General features: G+C 42.3%; 1 protein-coding gene across 3 annotated transcripts in view; it reads right to left on the bottom strand.

Moving 5' to 3' along the window:
* The window catches only part of dlg3 (discs, large homolog 3 (Drosophila)), a 502957-nt gene that overhangs the window by 87143 nt on the left and 390946 nt on the right, over window positions 1–24868 (bottom strand). Inside the window, exon 1 of one of the 3 annotated variants that reach the window (XM_059977052.1) lies at window positions 11135–11659. The exons of the other annotated variants lie outside the window; for them this stretch is intronic. The gene's annotated coding sequence lies outside the window, so the exon portion shown is untranslated. Of the gene's footprint in view, window positions 1–11134; window positions 11660–24868 lie in introns of those variants that run through there. 3 annotated transcript variants of the gene reach the window in all.

The following is a 24868-nucleotide window of genomic DNA, read 5'->3' as shown; positions in this document are numbered from 1 at the left end:
ATTCTTGTGAAAGGAAGTCTTATATTTAAATTCTGAATTTTAAATGCTAATTTATTTTCAAAAGTCTTTTCAAAATATACATTATAAAAAATTTCAACGTAGGAAATGGCCATTTGTCCTGTCACACTTACACAGGTTCTTCAAAAGAAGTGTCAATTTAAAGTGTACCCATGCTCTTTTTAAAAAAATAAAACCCTGTAAATTATTTAGCTACGTTTCCCATTGCCGTTTGGAAGTCCTTAAGGAATCTTACTGTCAAGTTGCCTTTTTAGATCATCTGTTCCGGATCTTGACCACCCTTTACATGAAAAACTTTTTCTCTATTTTCCAAATTATTTTGCCAATTACTTTGTCATCAACCTATTTGTCAGAGGAAACAGATTTCTCAGTACTGTCCATATCCAACCTGTCCACACAAATTAAGTCCCTTATTCTTGTCATCATCCTGGTGAGATATTCTGTCTTCTCCAAGGCCAACACCCTTTCACAAATGTGTCCAAAATTGTAAGCAGTGTTGAGGATCAGCCAATGGTATCTAGGGACAAGGAATAACTTGCATATTTTTGCATTTAAAGCTCCAAGATACACAGCCAAGTATTTTAGATATCTTTCTTATTCAATATATCTGCTAGCCCTGTCACCTTCAAAACATTTGACAATATTTTTATCCTGCATTTAGATGTTTCCAATTTTGTGTTCTCCCCCGCCCCCCCCCCCCCCCCCCAACCTCCAATGTCCATATCTCAGACTATTCTGATTCAATTTCTGGTTGAAAAAAGATTATAACTGGGAGGTAACATCCAAGGTTACACATCATATCAAAAGGACAGGCAGGTGTGCAGAGTGGACTTTAGGTTAAAAACAAGAAATAAAATCCTTAGAAAGAAGAGACAGAGTCAGAATATGTAGAATCCTTGTGGGCAGAGATGAGAAACTACAAGGGGAAAAAAAGATAGGAGTTATATACATGCCTCCAAATAGTAGCCAGAAAGTACAACAGGAATTGTAAAATTATAAAAAGGGAAATTTTATTATGGCCATGGGGGATTTCAATGTGCAGGTAAATTCGGAAAAACAGGTTGATTCTGAATCCCAAGAGAAGTAATTTATAAAATGGCTATGAAATTAATTTTTAAAACAGCTTGTGGCCAAGCCCGCTTGGGAAAAGGGAATTCAGGACTAGGTGCTGTACAATGAACCAGATAGGTAGCTTAACGTAAAGGAAACCTTAGGAGACAGTGATCATAATATAATTCACCCTGCAGTTTAAGAGAGAGAAGCTAAAATCAAATGTATCAGGATTACAGCTGAGTAAAGGTAACCACAGAGGCATGAGAGAAGAGCTGGCTGAAGTTGATTGGAAGGGGACACTAGCAGGGATGACAGCAGAGCAGCAATGGCTGGAGTATCTGGGAGTATTTCAGAAGACGCAGAACCAGATCATCCTAAAGGCGACACATTCTAAAGTGAGGCTGAGATGAGCTTGGCTGGCATGGGAAGTCAAGGACAGCATGAAAGCAAATGAGAATGAATAGTATATAACAAAAAGACACACCGAAAGACACTAACGGTATTGCAGAAATTCAGGAGTGTAGGGGGCAGAAGTGATTGTAGTACTTATTGATAAAAGATAAGGTGCTTGGGAAGTTGAAAGGTCAAAGATAGGTAAGTTATATGAACCAGATGGACAGTACCTCAAGGTTCTGAAAGAAGTAGATGAAGAGTTTGTGGAAGCATTAGTAACAATCTTGCAAGAATGACTAGATCCTAGAATAGTTCTGGAGGTCTGCAAAATCATAAATGACATTCCACTCTTCAAGAAAGGACAGACGCAAAAGACAGCAAATTATAGTTCAGTTAGCCTGACTTCAGATAGTCAAGTGTATAACCGCTCCTCAACACCCTGAACACAAGTGCCCTAAGTGTGCTAAGCCCATTGCTGTACACCCTACTCACACCTGACTGCACGACCAAACACCTGAGCAATCACATTGTCAAGTTCACCAATGACAAGACAGTAGTGGGGCTCATCATCAACAATGATGAGACGGCCTACATAGAGGAGGTGGAAGAGCATAAGGCACCCATGGATGATGAGGGAAGTCAAAGGCAGTACAAAAGCAAGAGAGGGCACACAATATAGTGAAAATCAGTGAGAAGCTAGAAGATTAAGAAGCTTTTAATAATCAACTAAGTAAGCCATAGAGAGAAAAGATACAATATGGTAATCTAGCCAATAATACAAAAGAGAATACCAAAGGTTTTTCAGATATATAAAGAGTAAAAGAGAGATGAGAGTGGGTATCAGACTGCTGGACAATGACACTGGAGAGATAGCAATGGGGGATGAACTTAATTATTTGCACCAGTCTAAACTGTGGAAGACACCAGCGATATGCCAGAAATTTGAGTGAAGGGGGCAGAAGGTGTGTGCATTTGCTATTACTAAAAAGGTGCTTGAGAAGCAGAAAAGTTTGAAGATAGATAAGTCACCTGCACCAGATGTACTACATCCCAGGGCTTGGAAAGAGGTCGCTGAAGAGATTGTGAAGGTACAGTAGTGACTGTGATAGATTTTGGAAAGTTCTGGAGGACTGGAGATCTGCAAATGCCACACCACTCTTTGAGAGTGAGACAAATAACAGGAAGTTATAGGCCAGATGTTGGAGTCCATTACAAAGGATGAATTTTCAGGGTACTTGAGGCACATGCTAAAATAGTCTGAATACAGCATGGTTTCCTTCAGGGGGAATCTTGCCTAACAAATCTGTTTGAATTCTTTGAGGAAATAACAGGTAGGATAGACAAAGGAGAGTCAGTGGGTGTTGCTTATTTGGATTTTCAGCAAGCCTTTGACAAAGTACCACACATAAGGCAGCTAAACAGATGACAGCCTATGGTAAAATCACAGGAAAGATACTGGCATGGGCTTTTTTTTTGATTGGCCGCTGGTGACTAGTGGTGTTCCACACAGGTCAGTGTGGAACCACACTGGTCCACTATTCACGTTATATGCTAATGATCTGGACGATGTTTGCAAATGATATGCAGATCAGTGGAAGGGCAACAACACACACAAAATGCTGGGGGAACACATCAGGCCAGGCAGCATCTATAGGGAGAAGTACAGTCGACATTTCGGGCCAAGACCTCTCGTCAGGGCTAACTGAAAGATGAGATAGTAAGAGATTTGCAAGTGGGAAGGGGAGGGGGAGCTGTGTAATCCTTTCCCTTCTCCAGCTGTGTATTCCTTTTGCCAATCAACTTTCCAGCTCTTAGCTTCATCCCTCCCCCTCCTGTCTTCTCCTATCATTTCAGATCTCCCCCCTCAAATCTCTTGCTATCGTTTCTTTCAGTTAGTCCTGACAAAAGGTCTCTGCCTGAAACACTGATTGTACTTCTTCCTATAGATGCTGCCTGGCCTGCTGCGTTCCACCAGCATTTTGTGTGTGTTGCTTGATTTCCTGGTGGAAGGGCAGATAGTGTTGAGGAAGCTAGGGGTCTGCAGAAGGCCTCAGATAGATTATGTAAGGGGGTTTCTTATCAGTGTGAGGGGGTTTCTTATCAGTGTGAGGGGGTTTCTTATCAGTGTGAGGGGGTTTCTTATCAGTGTGAGGGGGTTTCTTCTTTTTTCTGTTACTGCATATGTTAATCAAAATGGCTTCTTTGTTTTGTTAAAAGTAGGAATGGTTCTTTGTTATGCTAATTGCTTTCTCTCACAGTTTGTTTGGGTTTAGAGTTGCTGATAATGAGAATTATATTCATTTGTTAACCAATTGGGATTAATGCTATTCTCTCTTCTGGGTCTGTAAGCTATTGTTGGCAGGGATTTGGGGAGTCAGCGCGAGGGGGTGAGAGAGAGAGGACGTGATGCTGTAAACTGGGCGATGGATTGGACCCCAAGCGGGGGTCCGAGGCCAGGAGGTTCAGCGAGGAGAGGAGACGAGGACAGACGTGCTTGGTTGATCACTTCGGGTGGTCCTGAGCTACCAGTCGAGGAGTTCGGAGGGGATCAAATGGCGGCCAGAAGACTTCTAGTCTGGAAGTCAAATGCCGCAGCTGGGGGGGCTTACCATATCTGTGGCAGGAGACTGGTGGAAAGTTTTCAGGGTATCTTCTTTGGCAAGGGGGGCAGATAAATTGCTTGCGGTGCTGGGGGATCTGTCAAAGGGATCAGATCCTCCCTCAGTTGTTCAGCTGATCTGAGAGGTGTCGGGACTTAGGGGAGGCCCACTGGGGGAACGGCTTGGGGTCTCTGGTGGAGCACGTTCCCAGCAATGTACCAAGGAACTCCCGAAAGGAACAGACTCTATTCTTGAAGGCTTAGAGGGACCATGCACTCAGGTGTTGTTACGGATGGATGGAAGCCACGCTAAAGCCATCCTCGACACCGGGGCACCGGTCAAGTTGCTGTACAGTTTGTTTTATAACCAGTATTTGAAGCATTTACCCTTGACAAGATTGAGGGCACTACAGATTTGAGGTACCAGTGCCAGTGATTATCCAGACGACGGTTATTGGTCAGTGAAAATGGAGTTTGTGGAGGCCAGTGTGGGAGTGACTGAGGCTCGTGAATCATTAATGCTGACATGTCCAGACACTGTTGAGATGAGCAGCGTTGCGATTCTGGAGGTAACCAACACCCTGCTGGTGGGCTTGGGGGCCTGCCAGGAGAAGGCTGGTGAGAGCTGTTTGGAGGCATTGTCGATGCACCCAAAGTTTCGAGCTGCTTGTGCGGACGTGGGTAGCAGCGTTGGGCCGGTACCGAATTCAAACGAGAGCCAGTGGTGGTACGGCCTGGGGGAAGTATCTGAGGGTGAGACCCTCTTAGTGGACACCCCAAAATCCCACAAGGGAAGGGAGTTGACCGCTGAAGACACCTCAATGAGAGTCGTGCAAGACATAGGCAGCGTGTGTGTGGATTATAGTGCGCTGAAGAGGCGCACTGTCAGTGACCAGAATACGGACCTGAGGGCCGAAGAGGCGAAGGCCTGTCTGAGTGGTGTGAAGTGATTTAAGGTGCTGGATTTGAGAAGCGAATGTGCCTGATCCCGATGAGTGAGGCTGACAAGGAGAAGATGACCGTCATAGGTACCCTAGGATACTTCTGGTCCAAAAAGATGCCACAGGGCATATCCGGAGCCCTTGCAACCTTCCCACAGGGCATGTGGAAGACCATGGGAGATGTGGAGGTACTTGGAGTTTTGGCATATGTGGATGATCTCCTGGTATTTGGATTTGCCTCGGAGGAATATGAAGCAAGGCTGTTGCAGGAGTGGCTGAGAACTGAAGAGTTAAAGCTTTCTCTGGACATGTGCCAGGTCTGGCGAAGGTCGCAGCACATGAATGACTTCTCTACGGGGTCAAGTTTGAAGTGATGACAGAGAGACTGAATTTCCTGCAGAGACTGGAGAAAGTGATCCAGAACCAGTTGGAAGACGTACAAGTTGGGGAAGACAAAGCAAATTGTCTGACTAAGGGTAAGCGAAAGCCAAGAGCCCAGAGAGGGGCATTTGAGGAGGTGAAGCAATTGCGGACAGATCTCGGAAGAGGGAACCTGAAGATGACCATCGACAGTCTAATCGAAGTGGAAAACCTGAAAGTTGACTGGGAAGAAGTCATTAGGAAGAAAAAGCTGGAGATAAGTGCAGTGAATACTGAACTGGAGGCTGACCAATCTTTAACTGCTGCTTTTCAGGTCGGCGTGGAAGAAGCTGGTGGAGATGGCCGGGAAGCACGAGTCAGAACTGCTGAGACTCTGGCGAGAGTTGGAGGGACCAGAGAAGAAGTTGATCTCTTGATTGCAGGAGGCTGAAGAGGCTGCAGAAGCAGTTCAGGCCATGTGTTTCCGTTTGGAAAACAGCAAACAGCAGCTACCGATTGCAGAAATGAGGAAGAATATGGATTCGAAGGATAATGCGCTGGATGTGTGTTACATGCTGCCTTTTGCTAATTTCCCCTCGATTGACGAAGAGACCTTTGGCCCTTCTCCCATTGAGTCAGGTGTAGAGGGCAGGGTTAGCTGTGGCTAGCAGGGGGCTCAGAATTGCAGTGGGGGCATGAGTGAGAGATTGAGAGATGAGATGGCATGCGGACCCGAGGTATCCACGCCTGAAGGGTTTAGGTGAGGGGGTACGGAGGTCTCAGAGGGTTATAGAACTCCCATTTAGGTTGACCTATGTAGCGACTGAGGAACAGGGCGTGAGGTCTACTGTTTGGGGAGCAATGTCACTGTTGTGCTGGATTAGGTTTTGTGTTTGCAGGAAGGGTTGGCGAGTTAGTAGTCATGAGGACATGACTAAATTTGGTGGGGGGAGAGAGTAAGGTGGTTTCTTCTTTCTTTGTTACTCCGTATGTTAATCGAATTGGCTTCTTTGTTTTGTTAAAAGTAGGAATGCTTCTTTGTTATGATAAGTGCTTTCTCTCTCTGTTTGTTTGGGTTTAGAGTTGCTGATAACTAGAATCGTATTTATTTGTTAACCAATTGGGATTAATGCTATTCTGGGTCTGTAAACTATTGCTGGTGGGGATTTGGGGAGTCGGTGCGAGGGGGTAAGAGAGAGAGGACACGATGCTGTAAACTGGGCGACGGATTGGACCCCGAGCGGGGGTCCGAGGCCAGGAGGTTCGGCAAGGAGAGGAGACAAGGACAGATCACTTCGGGTGGTCCTGAGCTACGAGTCAAGGAGTTTGGAAGGGATCGAATGGTGGCCAGAAGACTTTGTTAATTGAGCTCCAATGGTTGTGCACAAGGTGGTTTGGACCTTGATAAGCTTGGTGCCTTTTCTTTATTTTCTTTTCCTTCATATATACTGTATCGTTATTAATCACTTAGTTCTAGTAAGATCTATAAAGTGTAATCATTTATTTGCATATGGTGTACTGTCTGTTATTTGGCGAGGTGGGGACATCACACAGCATCCACACAAGCTGATTATCCAGTTTGGTGGGGCCGAAGGCTGCTCCCTCTAGACGGAAACGAGCTGAGCGAGCCTGAGGCCAGGAGGCTACAATTAGGAGAAGAGGCAAAAGAGTGGCAAATTGAATACAGTGCAGGGAAATATACAGTAGAAATAAAAGCATTGACTATTTTCTAAAAATGGGAACAAAATTCAAAAGTCCAAGTTCACCATTCCCTCAAGGTTAACACACAGGTTGAGTCAATACTAAGGAAGGCAAATGTAATGTTAACATTCATTTTGAGAGGACTAGAACATAAAAGCAAGGCTGTAATGTTAGGCTTTATAAGGCATTGATTGGTCAGACCACATTTGGAGTACTGAGATCAGTCTTAGGCCCCTTTAAGGATGTGCTAGCACTGCAGAGTGTCCAGAGGTGGTTTAGAGGGTTACACAAATGATCCCAGGAATGAAAGGGTTAATGTAAAGATGCATTTGATAGGTCTGGGCCTATACTTGCTGGAGTTCAGTGGAATTGGGGAGGGAAGAAAGAGAATCTCATTGAAACATAGCAAACACTGGAACTATTAGATACGGAGTTAAAATGGAGAGGACGCTGCCAGTAGTGGGAGAGTCTAAGACCAAACATACACTCACAAACAAAGGATATCCTTTTAGAAGAGAGATGAGGATGAATTTCTTTAGACAGTGGGTGGTGAATTGGTGAAATTCACTGTCACAGATGGTTGTGGAAGCCAAGCCATTGGGTACATTTAAAGCAGAGGTTGACAGGTTTTTGATTAGTAAAGGCATGAAAGGCTATGGAGAAAAGCCAGAAGAATGGAGTTGAGGGGAAAATAAATCAGCCATAACTGAATGGAGGAGCAGATTTGAAGGGTCGAATGGCTGAATTCTGCTTCTATGTCTAACTGTCTTAAATTAGAACTGTCTTGTAGCCTCCCATTTCACAAATCCCCCTTGGAAATCTGTCAATATTTTTACCACTTTCTAGTGTGTCACATTTTGAGTCAACCACAGTAATCCAATCCAGACTCTCAATACTAAGGTAGAAGACATTTGTACATATTGGACTAAATACTGCCTGGGAAAACAATGCACTCTTCTCTCTGGTCAGAGAAAAATCCAGTTACCTCTCCCTCTCCAGGGGTTCCCAAACATTTTTTATGCCACGGACCAACACCATTAAGCAAGGAGGCCATGAACCCCAAGTTGGGGACCCCTGCTCTTACCACCACAGCCAATTGCAAACTGAAATTACCACTGCCAAGTAACATGGAGGTTTACTGCAAATCTGCCTTGAAATTTTTCCTTTGTCTTAAGTGTTCAATGGCATAACTACAACACATCATTCTTCACTTTTGAAACTCAGTTCCATTGAAGTCCATGGAATGGTTTCTGAAAGCAGAGAACAACTTGGAGCAGCCTCTCTGCCAGGCATTTAATGGCGGCAACCACTGGCACATCTGCCCCTCTGAATATATCTCGACTTCACTACCTTCATTAGTACTTTCTACTGCATCAATGATCTTAATTAGGTCTGTTGCTATAATTTTCCATGGTTACTCTCCCATTTTTATCCAGATTTCCCTTTGAGAATACTTTGTTTTCCACTACTTTTCCCATCTCCAATATTAAACTGACACCCTGTCATTACTCAGGCATATCCTTTTAATGGAAACATCTATTTATCAGAGTCCTCGGTTATCACTTCCCTACACAAGGATGACCAAAGGATTGCTCTATAGCCACCTTTGATACAACCTTTACTAGGTGACTGATTTGAAAGATAGCTGATAGATTTGGCACTGAAGTTCCCCAGACCGATGACAATAAATGCTTTTTAAGACCATATCAGCAAAAGTAACAGCTGCCTCATTAACTAGGTGCTGTTCTAATGTAGATCCTCTCCTGTAGCTGTAAACAGAGGGAAATTAAAACAGGAACATTCAGTTATTTTAAAATGGAAACCTGTTGGGTAAAGCTTAGGAAGGTTAAACTTTAAACTATACAATAATTACTCATCCTTCATATACAGGTGTAGTGGCAGTAAGACTGGCACTGAAATTGGCGGCGCATCTTGAAGCTGCAGAGAAATCCAGAAGCTATTGCCAGTGTTTCCCTGCTCCTCTCCTTAGTGTTTGGTTTTGCAACCTTCCCCACCTTAATGAACCGATGATTTACTTTCACTGCAAAACTACCTTGAAAATTCATCTTTTTGCATGTGACTCCTTGAAGATTAATCATAATCACGTCTTAACAGATCTACATTTCCAATGGATACATTTTCATTCAGCTAACTAAAATATACATAGCTTGTTTTTTTTAAAAAAAAGTATTTTGATTTTTGTTTTAATCCCATGGGAGGGCCTCAGCCATTCTTTCACTTTTCTATTAAAATTACAAAATTTGAATGGTATAAACTGCATATTATTTCCAGGCTACTGAAATGGTGCTAAATTAGCTTGACAACATCCACTGATGATGGACTCCAATGATGCCCTTGATCTGATTCTTGACAATAACATGTCAAAAGACCAAGTCCATGCGTGAGACGAATGGCACTTTTTGAACAGCTTTCTTTAGGATTTGCAAATTCTGGTATAATTCTTTCCAAGTAAGATAACTCACTGACAAAGGCAGGGATAACACTGCATTGCATCAAACTTAATTGTAGAGATGAATCTAGGAGAGTCCAGTTACAATGACTACTATGCATGTTTGCTTACTAGGGCATAAAACAAATTGATCACCCAACTTGATTTTACTAAGAATTTTCATCCTTCATCTTAAAACAATATTCCAAAGACACAAAAAAATGTCTGTTGCACAACAGCACTCCCTCCTTTGTGAACTAAATTTGAAGTTTTCAGTGAAAATGACAACGTCCTGTTTAGTTCATAAAGAAGTGTTCTGTTGTATGGAGATGCTGAAGAAAGGCCTTGATCCAAAAAGTCCATTGTTCAGTTCCCTTCAAATATGCTGCCTCACCTGCTGAGCATTTTGAGAGCCACTGTATAAATGCACTATCCCAAGTAGAAATATATTCTAAAATGTAGCCACTTCCAAAAGTGTTATAACCAAGATCATACAATGTGCCAGAGCTTGACAGAGTCCTACAGTACAGCATTTAATAACAAATCACCCACCAACCTTCCTCATCACCTATCACCTTTTAGCTTGAACTCATTCCCCTACCTTCTTCCAGTCCTGATGAAGGGACTTGGCCCAAAACATCCGCTCCTCATTTCTCTCCTTAGATGCTGCCTGGCCTGCTGAGTTCTTCCAGCATTTTGTGCATGTTATATTTGTAGAATCTCGTGTTTATAACAAATCGTGTGCCTTAACCCTCAGTCTCTGCTGCAGAACTAAAACTAAAATAACAATGCAGCTGGATAAACGATAGCTTTGACAACTGTAGACAAGACTGATAAATCTCAGGTACTATCAAACATTCACTGAACTACAAACACACGGTATCACAGATAACATTAATACTAAGAATGGCAGCAAGTAAATTCGCAGTCAATGAACTCTTCAACGATTAGAAACAGAATAGAGGACATCTCCACAGATACTGACTGAACAGCTGTGTATTTCCAGCATTTCCAGTTTGATTTTATTTTAAAACTTCTCCAGTATTTTTACCGTGCACCACCTCGCTCGCTTGCACACGTGTTTAGGCATTTTTCCTTTCTTTGGCTGCGGCCGTGATTTCGTTTTTGTTTGCATCAGAGCGCAAGGCAGGACACTCAGGTGATTCTCGCAATCCTCAGGTAAACGGCGGACAGTTAGCGTTCTGGAAACTCAGCAGAACCCCGACACTTACACCCTCGGCACTTACAACAGCCTGGCATCCAGTATCTGCCCCAAAACCGTGCCGCCAAACCTACCCGGGACCGCTTGGAAAAGTACTGTGAAGTTCATTAGAAATCGCATTAAGTTGCACTAAAATGTGATGCAGGAACAGAGTCAAACAGTACAGTGCATTAGTTTTCAAATCTAGAGTCTTTGTAGCGCTTTTGGTCAATGACACGTCTTTAATGTTTCCAGGGCACCGCCGAAACCTCCTTAACACATCTCGTGGTCAATTCCTTTCAGGAGGTAAATCCCTAAAACAAAGGCCCCAGCAGCTGCTGCAGAATTAAACATTTCTAAAAAGGACCCTCAGCCTTCGTATCACACCTCCCCCACGGGATCAGTGAGAAAACACCCACCTCTTCAAGTGTCAGCTGTGGTTACTGTGGAACTGTCTGTAAGTTTGAATTGCACTGGTGCAGCAGCATGGGATGATGAAGAGACTCCCACATCCACGCACACATCAGCCCAGATTGGGCTCCCACTTTCTGCGATCACTTCCTCTTCCCTCCCCCTCCAGGCCGCCAGCGGCTGGAATTTGAGCTGTTCAGGGAAGGATAAAAGCTGGCTGCTCGCGACTTTGTACTGGCTCGGCTTTGACCTGCCCTCTATAAGCTTGCAGTGACGCAAACAGCGCTTAGAGATTTCGTCGGATGCAGACAAAGTCCAGTTGAAGGTTGAGCAACCCCACTGCTTGGAGGCAGGGGCGCAGCCGCCGTTCTCACCGGCGTCCACACCAGTGTAATCCCTGTGGAAGCAAAGCAGTTCCACAAAGTGGTAATAGATGGCCGAAACTCTTCCCAGCGTACAGGTTAGGTGAACAAGGCGAGGCCACACAAATCAATCATTAACTTTCTTGCTCGGTGAGGTTCAAACTGGTTTATGAAAACCAAAGAGTAAAACACAACCTTGCTCGACACAGCCAGCCAATAGAATCTGTGCCGTGTGACTTATTAGCATAAAGAGCCCCGCCCATATCAGCAAGCCTCCTATTACTAACAATTCGTAGCGGTGCATTGATTTCTGCTTTTAAAATATTCCGTAGTTCCTTTTAACAACCGCAACTCTAGTTATGTACCTTACAGAGCCCTGTGTGTTTACAGATAAAATACAAGCACATAAGAATATGGGAATTGAGAGCAAGCGCCAGCCACCTGGCCCTTCAATTCTCTTCTGTCATTCAGGTTCATGGTTAATCTTCTACCTCACCTGGGAAAATTTTTAAAAAATGGAGGATGCCTGAAATCTAAAAGTAAAAGAAGTAGATTCTGGAAATTCTCAGCAAGTCAAGCAGAATCTGAAAGAAAGTTAATATTTCAGGCCGATAACTCTATAAACACTGTTTTATGCACCAAAGTAAATTGTATTCGTATTGACATTGGTTTATTATTGTCACGTGCACTAAGACACAGTGTAAAGCTTGTCTTGCATTCTTTTTATACAGATCGAATCATTCCACAATTCAATGAGTTAGAATAAAGGTAAACCAATAATACAGAATAAATTGTAAGAACTACCAAAAGAATGCATTGCAGGTAAATAATAAAGTACAAGATCTTAAAGATCGTGAGGCCAACTGTCCAACTAGTCCATTTTTCAAGAGGTGTGTCCAAGAGTCTGATGACAATGGGATAGAAGCTGTCCTTGTGCCTGGTGGTATGTGCTTTCAAATTTTTTTGTATCTTCTGCCCGATGCCAGAGGAAATGTCTGGGGAGGGTGGGGTCTTTGATTATGTTGACTGCTTTACTGAGGTTGCCAGAAGTATAGACAGACTCCACAGAGGGAAGGCTGCTTCCTGTGTTTTGCCGAGCAGTGTCATTATGCCATTATGCATCCAGACAGATTGCTTTATATCATGCATCAGCAAAAATTGGTAAGAGACAATGGGGTCATGCCAAATCCCTTTAGACTCCAGAAGAAGTGGAGGTGTTGGTGTGCTTCCTTGGCCATGTCATCAACTTGGTTGGACTAGGAACAGCTATTAGTGATGTTCACACCTAGGAATTCAAAGGTCTCGATCTTGTTGATCCTTTCCAGCAATATGTAATTATTCTTCCTCAGCTCTATTTTCCTGCACTTTCCTATACTCCTTTATTCCCTTTCAAAGTTTCAATGAGTCCTTCTCTCATTCTTCTAAACTCTGAAGAATATAGGTTTAACCTTGATAATCTTCCTCCATCACGTCTCCCGTATTTCACACACCTCTGCCCTCACCCCATCCCCCTGCCAGCCCACCAGGGATAGAATCCCCCTGGTCCTCACCTATCACCTTACCAGCCTACAGATCCAACGTATAATCCTCCCGTTACCTCCTACGGGATCCCACCACCAGACACATCTTCCCCTCCCCCCCACTGTTGGCTTTCCACAGGGATCGCTCCCTACGCTACTCCCTTGTCCATTCATCCCCTCCCCCATCCCTCCCCACCGACCTCCCTCCAGGCACTTATCCCTGCAAACGGAAGAAGTGCTACACCTGCCCCCACACTTCTTCCCTCACCACCATCCTAGGCCCCTGACAGTCCTTTCAGGTGAGGCACCACTTCACCTGCGAGTCAACTGGGGTGATATACTGTATCCAGTGCTCCCGATGTGGCCATTTATACATTGGGAAGACCCACCGCAGACTGGAAGACCATTTCGCCGAACACCGGTGCTCAGTCCTCCAGCAGTGGCGGGATCTCCCTGTGGCCACACACTTCAATTCCACAGACCACTCCCGCTCCGATATGTCTGTCCATGGCCTCCTCTACCATCAAGATGAGGCCACACCCAGGTCGATGGAGCAATACCTTATCTCCCGCCTAGGTAGCCTCCTTCCTGCTGGCATGAACATTCAACTCACAGACCTCCATTGATACCCATGTCCCCCCCTTACCCCATCCCCATCTATAATTTTAGTCTGGTTCTCTTTCTCTCTCTTCCACCCTCCCACTATAATCTCTCCCCAGCCCTACCTTTCTTTCTCTTTTATTTCCTATAATTCTCCACGTTCCCCCTAGCCCATTTCCCTTCAGCCTATCACTTCCCAGCTCTCTACTTCATCCCTCCCCCCACTTCTTACCCCGCCTCGACCATCCCACATTACTTCACTTCTGATGAAGGGTTTCAGCCCGAAACGTCACCACTACCTCCTCCCATAGATGCTGTCTGGCCTGCTGAGTTCTGCCAGCATTTTGTGTTTTTAATCTTTCTTCAGATCGCATACTGGCCATCCCAAGGACTAGTCTTCACAGAACTCCTTCTATGGTGAGTAGAACCTTCTTTAGATAGCAAAACAGCACTCATTACTTAAGGAGCAAAGAGATGTACAGTGCAGTGATATTCTTCATTCTTGTAACCTAGTCATCTTGCCTTCTCACAAAAAGAGTTTTGCCAACGGTCTGCTGCAACCATATATTTGCTTTCAGTAATTTTCTTAGAAGGATATTTAGATCCCTTTGAAATTTGAATTTCTCAAAACACCATTTAAAAAAAAAAATTTGCCCTGCTACCTACCAGTTTTCCCCATCTGGTCCCAGTTTCATAAACACAAGGGATCTGCAGATGCTGTAAATCTTGAGCAACACATACAAAATCCTGGAGGAACTCAGCACGTTAGGCAGCATCAGATCCTGATGAAGGGTCTCAGCCCAAAACGTTGACTGTTTATTTCCCTCGGCAGATGCTGCCTAACCTGCTGAGTTCCTCCATAATTGTGTGTGTGTTGGTCCTGACTTCATCTGCACTTCACCTTTCCCCTATGTGATCATCCGTTACCAGATTTCAGGATTTTGTGATCCTGTTTATCACCTTATAAAGCTTCCTCCACCTTCATCTTACCCAACTCCCTCCTGATTCCAGCTTCCTCCTTTCTACTGTCTGCTTCCTTCAGGTCTCCTCCCACCATGACCTGGCTTGATATGCCCACACTCTTCAATACCTACCCACCAATCTCTGACCTTTCTCACACTCCTGCCAGCTGTCTCCACTCTCAATCCTGATGCAGGGTTTTGACCTAAAACACGGACAATTCCTTTCCCCCAGAAGATGCTGTTTGACCCATTAAGTTCATCCAGCAGATTGCATATTATTCACCCAGGTAGATAGTCTCTCCTTTTTCAACGTTATGTTCTATGTACCATATCTTCCTATTTACATACTTGTTCCTGCTCACTATCAAATCTAATTTTGTAGCATCAGCAAACTTAGAGATGTAACATTTGGTCCTTCAGGAAAATCATTAGTATAGATTGTGAATAGATAGAAGCCTGGCACTAATCCTACTGTAAATCATTTGCCAACCTGAGAAAGATCCATTTATTATCACTCTTCAAATTCTTTTTTATTGGTCTCAATCCATATCAGTATATAACCTCCAATTTCACATGAACTAACTTTGTTGACAAATTTCTTCGTAGGACCTTATAGAAAGGCCATAAGATACGGGGATAGGCTATTTGGCCCATCAAATTTGCTCCACTATTCAATTATGGTTGAGTTTTTATCAACCCCATTCTCCTGCCTTCTCCCTGTAACAGCCTATCAAGAACCTATCAATCTCTGCCTTAAAGGTACACAATATTGTGGGCTCCACAGCCCTCTATAGTAATTAATTTCACCCTTCTAAAGAGCTAAAATTACCATATCTGCTGGGTCCATTTAATCTATTTAACTAGTCACATCCTCAACAAATTCCAGCAGATAAATCAACTCTTTTCCCTTTCATAATTTTTTGCTGACTCTGTTAAATCCAACTTTTCCTGTTCAGGTGTTCTGCCATTACATGCTCTATTATAAACTCCAGCAAGCTGATGCTAGATTAACAGGATAGCAGTTTTATTTCCTCTCTCCCTCCTTTCTTGAATATTGGGGTATGATTTGCTACCATTCACTTGCAGGACCCATTCTGGCATCCAAAGCATTTTAAAAGATGCTATCTAAGGCATGCACCAACTTGATGCCAACTCTTTCAAAATTCTGTTATGTAGTTCATCAGGTCCTTTGAATTTATCAACTTCATCAATTTCTTTAGTGCTTTTATTTTTAACAATACCTCAACCTTGCTAGACTCTTGACTCCTGGTATTTTTGGTAGATTTGCATTCCCAGGTTTAACTGAAATCTTTTCTTCTGCAGGCATTGTGCTTACGAATCACTGAAATAAGATTTCGGGTAGTTTGTCAAAATCCAAGTTAATCAAGGTCTGTTGCACTACAGCCATATTCAATCTGGATTTAAGCTCATAAGGTCTGAGAAAAGAACTTTTTGCAGGGTCTGACGTCTTTCTACTATGGAGTCAGGCCAGTACACATTAATCTGGAGGTATACTATCATTTTGTATTGCTGCAAATATTTATAAGTGGGAATAAAGTTACTGAAAGTATTCAACTACTGCTAGTGGCTGGCAGAAAAGTAATTAAGTTATGTTTTTTTGAATGTTGCAGTCAGTTTGAAGGATAAAAAGGCTTGCTTGTGCTTCGATTTTGTGTATTCTTAAAGAAAATGGCACAAAATTACAAAATGGATGATTTTATCATTGGCTGTTTGCCTCAATCTGTGGGGCAATTAAATACACCTGCAGATGTCTGGTGTTATCCCTGTAAGGTAAAAAATCAGAAAGACAATTTCTGAGAAGCTTATCTCCTAAAATTAGTGTGTGCTTCTTGTTACTGCACTGGTTTGATGAGAATGACTAGAAGATCCATGATCACATTAACCACATGTATAATGCATTTAAAATCAGAAATTATACTATTCCTAAGGAGAAAATGGACAGTTACAGGCACCTGAAGGCTGAGGTCCAAAAAAAACCCGATAAAAATAAGATGGTTGGAAATTTCCGCAGACGTACAATGGAGAGCATTCGGACCAGTTGCATCACAGCCTAGTATGGAGCTTCCAATGCACAGGATCGCAAGAGTCTGCAGAAGCTTGTTGATTCAGCCAGTTTCCCCCACTGGAATAATCCTCCCTGCCTTTGAAGTTATCTTAAATAAGTGATGCCTCAGGGAGACAGCATCCTTTATTAAAGACCTGCACCACTCAGGGCATGCCCTTCTTCATGCTGGGGAGGAGATACAGGAGCCCTGGCAGCCCACACTCAATATTTTAGGAACAGCTTCTTCCCCTCTGCTATCACAATACTGGTTAGTCCATGAACCAATGAAATGTACTTGGTTATTCGTCTTCTGCACTATTTATTTATTTTGTAATTTATAGTATTTTATATGTTTTGCTCTGTATGGCTGCCAAACGACAACAAATTTCATGACAAATGTCAATGATAATAAAACCCTATTCTGATTTTTTCTGATTCTGATCCTTCCAAGTACTTCACTGATAACATGACACACAGTCATTCTTCAGCTTTGGCAAGGTTGTCTCATGACCTAAACATCCAGATCCTGCTTAAGAGACAAGAAAGGAGGTAAACTTACCAGGACAGAGAGGCAGTCAGCACCTGATAGAAAAAAGACTTCCTCAACTCTAACTCTGCTTGACTACAGAGATTAGTCACCTATATAAGTCTACAATAAAAATGTGTTTCAAAGATGATTTTAAAATGAAATTGAAAATGCATGATAAGAATATATTTGCTGGACTATGGGGAGAACACAGAGGAACCAATTTGATTGAACAGCTCTACAAGGAAGGTGCAGACTTGATGGGCTGAATGGCATCATTCTCTATCATAATGACAATTTGGCACAATTGAAATGGGACGTTTGCTGACTCAATGGTTGATTCTAGGGCCCATAACACAGACCTAGTGTGCTGGGACTAGAACCAGGTGCCCTGTGATCACATGGGACAAGAGAATGACATCATACTATAGTACCTATTTAAATAAACATCCAGCTCTCTGACACTCAGTTCAAGACATGCTGGGACTATCGTAGAGTTAAGAGGTTGATCATTAACACTGACAGTCCTCAAAGGGCTATTTACAAATTGTAGAAAATTAACAAGCATGATTACAGTATAGGTACCCAAATGCTTCCTGTTCACACAGTTTCAAACTACTATCTTACAGCGTATGAAGACTGGCAGCACTGCGTGTGATTCAGAGTACAAGAGTATCTCTTAGCTCCCTTTAGTCTGCTCACCAATATCACACAGCTAGCACAACACAGAAGTGTTTACTATATAACTAAAAATAAACTGGTGAGGAGGAACAAGTGGAGGCAGGGATGGAAGAATATTTACCTGCATCTAGATTGTCGCATGTTCCATCCATGTCTAATCTAAAATCTATACTGTTAAGTTCCTCAGATCATTACATGTCATCTTCAAAGTCAATTCACAGAACTAGATGATAGACTCAAGCAAGGAATCTTCTGTATTTGTGTGAACATGCATCCTCTCCCCAAAAATCTGTTGAAGAGTATTGGTATAGGCTTACTATTGACACATGTATCAAGGTACAGTGAAAACCTTGTCTTTCATACTGTTCGTAAAGATCAAATCATTTACACAATGCATTGAGCTGGGAAAAGGTAAAATAAAACAATACAAAATAGAAAGTGTGAAAGCTACCTGGAGAGTGCAGTGCAGGCAAACGATAAAGTGCAAGATGAAAGCTGAAGCTGATAGATGCTGGCAGTAAGTGTTATGGAATCATAAAGGATGTAGGTTATGTTTGCCAGAATATAGATGAATGGCAGAAATAATGTGAGAGGGTGAGTAGTCTACTCCTGTTTTTTAATGTTTCTCTGACAAATGTATTTGTTATAGGTTAATTTTTCCTCCCAGTTATGTTTGACCCATTTGTTTTTGTGGTAATAATATTTGTGTCTATAACACCCAAATTTGCACAAGCATTTTTCTTCATAACTCTGGCCCAAAATTTGTTTCATGAAGAGTTCTCTTCCCGTGCAGCAAGCTTTCTGGTGTTTAAAATGGATAATAAGGTCAGTGATTTATGCCATGACCAACATAGCCTATTGAGAAAATACCATGGATTGGCCGGGGGACCAACAAAGCATGATATGAACTGAATCAACATTTACCTCATCTGCCTTTGTTCCATGTCTCCAATGTGATACCAGTATTAAAGAAGACTAGCTCATGTAGTTGCATACTAGTGAGGAAAGACGAAGAGCTGACATTAAAGTTAACTCTTAAGCTTAATTCCATTCTCAGCACTTCAGTGATCTGGATTTAGGACTCGAAGGTGTGATGATTTATACATCTGCCAATAGAAGGCAAAAGATCTTAAGTAAAAACAAAAGTTGCAAGAGAATATGGGTAAGAAGGTGATGACAATAAGTGAAACAGCAAAGAAGACTTTACTTGATTGCTCATGCCTATTTAATTAGCTGTATTTCATTGTTGTTTTCCCTGTGAATTCTCGAGTACTTATCAATTCCCTTCTGAAAGCTATTATTGAATCTCCTCTCAGCACTTGTTGCAGTAGTTCATTCTAGTTCACAAATCCCTCAGTAAGCTAACTGTTTCCTCATTGAAAATCAAGAAAACTGCAGGTGCTGGAAATACTCAACAGGCCAGGCAGCACCTGTGGAGTAAACACTATTTAGGTCAATGGACCTTCATCAGAACTGTTTCATCATGTTGCCCGTTACTATTTTCTAAGGATGTTAAAATTGTATTCTCTAGTTAGTTTTCAGTCACAGGAAACAGTTTATTTGATTTACCTGGAAGCATGGAAACATAGTGCAGACGGCACAGCAGCATTGTGGTCAATGCACTGCGTTACAAAGGCAGCATATAAGGTTCAGGTTTGCTTCCCGTCGCTGTCTACAAGGAGTTTATACATTCTCCCTGTGACCACATGGGTTTCCTCCAAGTGCTCCAGTTACCTCCCACATTCCGAAGGTGCATGGCCTAGAGTTAGTGAATTGTGGGCATGTTATGTTGGTGCTGACTGCCCAGCACAATACTCACTGATTTGACACAAGCTGTATGTTTCAATGTATATGTGACAAACGAAGCTTATCTTTTGTCTTTATCTCTGTCAAGCTTCCTCACTCTAGGAAGAGCAAATCCAGCTTCTGCACACAACTGGCTCCTCTCACATCGGTACCCTTCATCCAGCACTCCAAAGCCCTGGCAGCTTTCCTGATCTGTAGTGCTCAAAGTGAACTAGCTGAGAGAGTACTGGTACTTAATGAAAGACTGAACATCATTTTCCTACTTTTGAACTTCATGACTATTAATTTCATGATTTCCATAAGCTTTTTAAACAGCCTCTTTAGTGGTTTTTCTATCTTCAATATGGATACCACAGATCTCTTCTGTTCCTTTAATGATTTATATCAAAGTACAAGCATTAAAGAGATTGATGTAATATATTCTGGAAAATGAACAGCTGCAAAGATGCTCTTGAAAGGCTGGAAGACATGGGATTTTGAACACCTCCATTTTCCTTCACAAGACATTAGAAGTAGCAGCATGTGGATTTAAAAAAAGTGAAATTTTATGATAAGACATTTAGAAATACTTATTAATAAAGATGTAATGATGAATCTATGCAAAATTTTAAGATGACCACAGCTGGTGCGTGTGTTGCTTTTATCTCCACATTGGGATATATAGTTTGAGATGAAAATGTAGCACAAATTCACTGGTTGCTTCCAGATATGAGGGAATACAAATTATAAAGAAAGATTTATTAAATTGAGGTTACAGGAAATAAGTGGTAGTTTAATCTGTGCTTAAAATGGGGAGTCCATAAATACAGGCTGTGCTTGATCAAGATGAAAAAGTACATTTTACTGTATTTGTTGTTGTCATGTGGTCACCACTAGCCAATCAGCTCTAAACTGACCATTTATTTGCTGACTTCAGGGATTAGTTTAGAGTCAACCGCATTGATGGATCCAGATTCGCAGATTAGCCAAACAGGCATACATGGAAGATTTCCTTCCCTTAACTGTTATCAGTGGTCTTACAACAGCCCAGGAGTTACCCTTTTAACTCCAAAGGCACTTAATTACTTAGATTTCAGTTATAATGGAAAGATTTGAACAAATTTTAGATTTTTAGATATTTAGAAGCTCTGCCAGAGCTTGTATTCAAAACAGAGAACTAAAAGGGAAATTAGAAAAAGTGAAACAGAACAAAAACATTGGATTAGGAAAGATGCTTATGAAATTGCCCCCTAACACTCCTAATCCTTTGATGACCAGCAAAACCTGTCTCAGCCACCCACCACACCCACAGCGCATGGCAAATTCACCCTCTAACACTCCTACTCTTCTCTAATGACCAGCAAAATCCATCCCAACCAAGCAGCTGATCCATACTACAGCTCCACTGCACCCAGCAAATTCTGCCCAACACTCCAAAAGGAAAACTGGAGGAACTGCAAGACCCATTTCTTATCCATTCCCATGTAATTTTAACATAACAAATTTAAATAAAATTTTATGATAAATGGAACCATGTGCTTAATATAAAGCTTTGAGAATTCAATGTCCAGGTTCTGCAAAGGACTTTCAGAAATGGTAAAGCCAGCCCTCAACTCTTCACACCATGAAAGCTGTTATATTTACGTATGCTGATAATATATGGATTATTTAAAAATTCTGTTCAAAATACTCACCCCCCCCCCCTCCGTCAGACAGCCCCCTGTCCCTTCATCCCTTCTCTATTCCCTGGTGAATAGTCCATGCAACACAAGACCATAAGAGATAGGAGCAGAATTAGACCATTTGGCCCATCGAGTCTTCTCCACCATTTCATCATGGCTGATCCATTTTCCCTCTCAGCCCCAATTTCTTGCTTTCTTCTTGAATCCCTTCATGCCCTGACCTATCAAGAATCTATCAACCTCTGCCTTAAATATGCATACAGACTTGGCCTCTACACCTGTCTGTGGCAAAGAATTCCACAGATTCACCAATTTCTGGCTAAATAAATTCCTCCTCATCTCCATTCTAAACAAGCGCCCCTCTATTCTGAGGCTGTCCCACAATAGGAAACATCCTCTCCACATCCACTCTGCCAAGGCCTTTTCTGTTCTACTGGTTTTAATGAGGTCATCCCTCATTCTTCTGAATTCCAGTGAATTCAGGCCCAACACCATCAAATACTCTTCATATGACAAGCTGTTCAAACCTGGAATCATTTTTGTGAACCTCCTTTAAGACCTCACCAGTTTCAGCACATCTTTTCTAAGATAAGAGGCCCAAAACTGCTCACAAAACTCCCAGTGCTTTATAAAGTCTCAACATTACATCATTGCTTTTATATTCTAGCCCTCCAGGAATGAATGCGAAAATCGCATTTGCCTTCCTCACCACAGACTCAACCTTCAAATTAACCTTCAGGGGATCCTGGACAAGTTCCAAGGGACTCACAAGTCCACTTACACCTCATTTTTATTGTATTTTCTTTTCATTTAGAAAATAGCCAACCCTTTTGTTTCTTCTGCCAAAGTGCATGACCATACACTTCCCAACAATGTATTTATTTCTTTGCTCATTCTCCCAATCTGTCGAAGTCCTTCTGCAGCTACTCTACTTCAAAACTACCTGCCCCCCAACCTATCTTTGTATCACCTTCAGACCTTGTAACAAAGCTATCAATTCCTTCACCAAATAATTAACACATAACGTAAAAAGAATCAGTTCCGACACAGTCCCCTGTGGAACACCACTGGTCATCAGCAGCCAACCAGAAAAAGTTCCCTTTATTCCCACTCTTTGCCTCCTGCTAGTCAGCCACAGCTTTTTCCATGTCAGAATCTTTCCTGTAATACCATGAGCTCATAGCTTGTTAAGCAGCCACATGTGAGACACCTCATCAAAGGCCTTCTGAAAATCCAAATACAGAAAACAATTGATTCTCTTTTGTCTATGCTGCATGTTATTTCTTCAAAGAATTCCAACAAATTTGTCAGGCAAGATTTTCCCCTCGAGGAAACCACGCTGGCTACGGCCTATTTTATCATGTATCTTCAAGTACTCCAAAACCACATCCTTAATAAATCAACTCCAACCATTGAGATCAGACTAACTGGCCTATGGTCTTCTTCTGTATTCTCCTTTCTTGAAGAGTAGAGTGAATTTGCAATTTTCCAGACTTCTGGAACCTTCCCAGAATCTAGTGATTCTTGAAAGATCATTACTAATGCCTGCACAATCTATTCAGCCACCTCTATCAGAACCCTGGAGTGTACACCATCTGGTCCAGGTGACGTATCTACCTTCAGACTTTTCAGTTTCCCAAGAACCTTCTCCCTAGTAATGGTAACTGCACACACTTGATGACCCGACACTTGAAACTGTCACCATACTGCTAGTCTTCCACAGTGAAGACTGATGCAAAATATTTATTCAGTTCATCCGCCATTTCATTGTCTCCCATTACTACCTCCAGCATCATTTTTCAGTGTTTTAATATCCACTCTCACCTCTCATTTACACTTTATATATCGGAAGAAATGTTTGCTATCCTCATTAATATTATTGGTATTGGCTAGCTTTCTTTACCTTCTCAATGACATTTTTAGTTGTCTTCTGTTGGTATTTGAAACTTTCCCAGTCCTCTAACTTCCCACTAATTTTTGCTGTATTATATGTCCTCTCTTTGGCTTTGATGTTGTCTTTGACTTCTCTTATTAGCCATGGATGTGTCATCTTGCCTTTACAATACTTCCTCCTCTTTGAGATGTATATATCCTGTGCCTTCTGAATTGCTTCCAGAAATTCCAGTCATTGTTGCTCTGCCATCATCCCTGCCAGTGTTTATTTCCAATCAATTCTGGCCGTTTCCTTTCTCATGCCTCTGTAATTCCCTTTACTTCACTATAATATGGATACATCTGACTTCAGCTTTTCCTTCTTAAAATTTGGGGTAAATTCGATCTTATTATTATCACTTGCTCCAAGGATTCTTTTACCTTAAGCCCTCTAATCAATTCTGGATCATTGCACAGCACAAATCCAGAATAGCTGGTCCTCTAGTGGGCTAAACCACGAGTGGCTCTGAAGAGCCTCTCATAGGCATTCTAGAAATTCCCCCTCCTGGAATCCAGCACCAAACTGATTTTTCCAATCTACCTGCATATTGAAATCCCCCATGACTATTGTAACATTGACCTTTTGGCATGCATTTTCTATCTCCTGTTGTAATTTGTAGATTAACTGTTTGGAGGTCTGTATACAACTCCTTTTGGGGAGTTTTTACCTTTGCAGTTCCTTAGTTCCACGATGATACAACACACTTCGACCCTGTGTCACCTCTTTCTAAGGAATTGATCTCCTATTTTACCAACAGAGCAACACCACCCCCTCTGCCTTCCTGCCTGTTCTTTCGATACAATCCTTAGATGTTAAACTCCCAGCTATAATCTTCTTTCAGCCACATTTCAACAACATCATACATGCAAGCTGTAACTGTGCCTTATTCCGTATACTGTGCAAATATAACACCTTCAGTCCTTTATGTGCCGTTTTCAATTTTGTCTACCTTTTACGTTGCAACTCATCCTGTTGACTGCAATTTTGCCCTTCAGCATCTCCTTGTTCAGAATCTCATTACACATTGCTCCAATTCCCTCATCTTCAGCATTATCACTCCGGTTCCCATTTCCCTGCCAAAACCCACTCAAATAACTAGCAAACCTGACTGCAAGGATATTGGACCACCTTGTAACCTGTCCCTTTTGTACAGGACATGCCTTCCCCAGAAGAGATCCCAATGATCCATAAATCTGAACCCCTGCCCCCTGAACCAGTTCCTCAGCCACACATTCACCTGCCAAATCATCCTATTGTTACCCTCACTGGCTCGTGGCACAGGCAGCAATCCAGAGATTACTACCCTGGAGGTCCTGTTGTTCAGCTTTCTATGCAGCTTGCTAAAATCTCGCTTCAGACCTCCTCACCTTGTCTACCTATGTCACTGGTGCCAATATGATGCTCACCCTCTCCCTTGAGAATGCCACGGACCTGATGCAATGCATCCCTGACCCTGGCACCATGGAGGCAAGATACCATCTGGATGTCTCTATCACACCCACAGAACCTCATCTCTGTTCCTCTGACTACAGAATCTCCTATCAGCCCTGCAATCCTTTCAGCTCTCTGCTCTACTGAGCCATAGCAGCAGCCTCAGTGCCAGAGACCCAGTGACTGTGGCTCCTC

This window comes from Hypanus sabinus, chromosome 8, assembly GCF_030144855.1.
Source record: "Hypanus sabinus isolate sHypSab1 chromosome 8, sHypSab1.hap1, whole genome shotgun sequence".
Taxonomy (NCBI): Eukaryota; Metazoa; Chordata; class Chondrichthyes; order Myliobatiformes; family Dasyatidae; genus Hypanus; species Hypanus sabinus.
This window is presented reverse-complemented; position numbering and strand designations above follow the sequence as displayed.